This window comes from Austrofundulus limnaeus, unplaced genomic scaffold (genome assembly GCF_001266775.1).
Source record: "Austrofundulus limnaeus strain Quisiro unplaced genomic scaffold, Austrofundulus_limnaeus-1.0 Scaffold353, whole genome shotgun sequence".
NCBI lineage: Eukaryota > Metazoa > Chordata > Actinopteri > Cyprinodontiformes > Rivulidae > Austrofundulus > Austrofundulus limnaeus.
In genome coordinates, this window is record NW_013952755.1 from 626,530 (window position 1) to 629,730 (window position 3,201).

Genomic DNA, 3,201 nt, shown 5'->3' on the forward strand with positions numbered 1-3,201 from the left:
CTGTTACTTTGTGGGTCAAAGGCCGAAAATTTTGGGAACCACTGCACTTTGGTTCGCAAAGTTGGGCTTGGGACCCAATTATGGGTCATGAAGCACCTTGGATAATCTCCAGAAATCAATTTAAAGGGTAATAAAATAATTGCTGATGTAATATTTTTCCTATAATTATTACAAAACACAAAATAAATATAAATAAGTATTTAAATTTGTTACAAGCTGTTTAGTTTGTCACAATGCCTGTGTTTTTAGGGTTATTAACAACGTTTGTGTACTCAGACCAGTAATATTTGGGGTCACAAGTTTTTGCCATGGATATTTTGTGGGTCAGAAGATAAAAAGTTTGGGAACCATTGCTCTACAGTGTTCGAAGGGAGACTCTGACCTAACCTTAGATTGAAAAATAGCAGTGTAGCATTTGTTCTGGCAGGAGAACAGTGGCCCAGATCTTCACCTTTGTGCAGTTGTTAAAGGAGAAGTTTGACTCTCCAGTTTATAGGTGTTTTATGGATTTAGAGAAGCCTCATAACCGGTGTTGGGGTCACTCGTAAAGCTATCTGGTCTCTGTTGATCTAAATCAAGAGCTGTGTCCACATTCTCTTTACATTCGCATTTGCCACTTTTGACTGTGTAATTAAAACGTATGATTTGGTAAGTGCAGTGACTTTGAGATTCAGTGAGTGACCGGATGACCAGGATGTTTGATCAAATGCCAGAAAACAAAATATGCATAACTACATTTTTGTTCTGTCAAACGAGGTGACACCTGCTGTCTGCATAGTAAACTTTCAGGTTTATTTGTTTAGTGTAACTTGCAGCCATAAATAGCCCCGCCTTCTTGTTTTAAACATCAACAAATATTAAAATAAATGGATATTATTTTACACCAGCTGTTGTAGGCCCAAAACCTATTGGGGAATTCTCACGGTCCTCCCACCTGGCCACTCCGGGCACTACTGTGTGTGTTTCTATGTGAGGTGTGTCGGCAGAATGACCCAGGACACAGGCAAAATTCAGTGTAAAATAAAAGGATTTATTTAACAAAAGGAGGGCTGCTGTGGCAGCAAAAACTTACAAAATCTTCTCAGGAGAAACACGAGGAACACTAAAAGACACCACACTGACTGTGAAAACAGCACAATGAACCAACAGGGAAGTGAAGATAAGACACAAAATATAAAGGTGAACAAACGAGGGACTGATTGCAAACACTGGGGAGGAAACATGAGGATCAGGTGTGTCTGGGAGGAAAACACAGAGGCAGGTGTACGCAGGAAAAACACAAACACTAGAAAAACGAAGGCAACATAAACACAGATCATGACAGTCTAAACACCTCGTATTGTACAGATCTTGAAACCTTCAGACAACCATCAATGGATGCATATCTACAGCTGATTTACTTTTGGAGTTAATCTGATGCAAAATGACTGCCCCAGCAAAAGATCCCATAAAAAAGACAACACAGTCAAATTTACAGACTAAAATTTGGAATGGTGGTAGCTCCACAGCTCATCAGCTGTAGCTAACACTAAAGCAGCTCCATCACAAAGAACTTTTAAGGTGTTAATTTTTGATGTGGTAGACACAATGAATAGCTGCACTGTTATTACTGGGTTCAGGGTAATAATCTGAAAGATTTCCAGGATTATTAATATATATGTGCTTTTATTTTGAAAGAGAAGGAAAGTCAAGTAAGTCATTGTTTGCTGGAGGGAACAGAAGATGGTTAGAATAATCCAGTTCCCTTTTATGATTTGTGGGGTGCTTTTTTGTTTGTTTGTGGAAGTTCCAAGAGAAGGAAATTGGGATTTAAAGACTGAAGGGGGGCGTTCCAATTGTGTTTCTCTTTTTTTCCCACATACGAGAGCTGGCAGGCAAGGCAGAGTGGCTTTCCTATATAAATGCTTACAAAAGACATCCACAGTGAATAAGGTGCTTGGAGGTGCAGATATTTGGTGAGGAAGTTCTAGGAAAAAAACAAAGGTTTCTATAAGAGAACACATGCAAGCAAGGGTCATTTTACAGGAAGTTTCTTAAAGGGGCAATATTATGTGTTTCTCAGGCATATACCATAATAAAGTATCTATGTCACCTTTAGTTGTTATTGAAATGTTGGTTTTTATGCTTAAATAGAAAATAAACTTATCTTCTCATCATTTCCATTTCTAAACAACTTGAAATTGGCCTCTCTCTCTTGAAGAACCTGCTTCCGCTTCTGTCCCACCCATTTCAACATGTGGTGGTGAATTGGGGGGGGGGGGGGCTTGATGTAGTTTACTTGGCATCTGAAAATACATTTCCTCAAAGGCATTTTGAATTTGAAAAGGGCTTCTGCTCAGAAGTAGTATTGGGAGCTCAGCAGACAGTTTCAGTTTCACTTTCAGTTTCACCAGTTGTTTGCTTTGTTGCTGCCAAGAGCCTGCAGGAGTCATGGGCGGGGTGCAGGGGTCGGGTGTGGGGGGTGTGCTCTGTGATGGAGAAGGGATTATTTGCGGAATCAAAGTGGGCGTGTCACAAGAGTGGGCGTGTCTAAACCATAAACACTGTGGGCTACGAGGCCTATGACGCTATCCTTAGACCCTGCTTGACCTCTATACAGCCTGACCCTGACCCCAACACTAAGGTTAACCAGGAGAAATGTGAACCAAGTAGGGTTCTCCAGAAAAAGTGGTGCCGTACAGTAATGTCCCTTTTGTTCTTGTCCAATGAGGTGGTGCCGTACGGTGATGCCCCTTTTTTGCTTGTGCAGTAAGGTGTGTCCCTTTAAAAAGATCAGTCAAATCAGGTGTGTAGCTTTAGAATCGCCTTTCGTTGTGACGTGCCCACTCGTCCGCAGAGACCCCTACTTGCTGTGATGAGGAAGCTCAGCTTGGAGACAAAGCCAAGAGGAGGAGCTGGTCCCAAAAGGCGGTTCTAGTCCCAACCRGWCRTTTWTKCTCCCCTGCCTGGCTGCCTCAGGACACTACAGGATTTCCCAAACATGCATGAATGAGTCAAAAAAAAAAAGACTCTGGGCATGTTTTTGATGAGAGGATAACATTATAACATGATATAAAACTCAAAAAAGTTGATTTTACATGATTTATTTTGTACTGTGAATATTACCATGTGACTTTTCCAAAAAGTCATGGATATCAGAGACCTCAGCTATATACTGTATGTATGTATGTATGTATGTATGTATGTATGTATGTATGTATG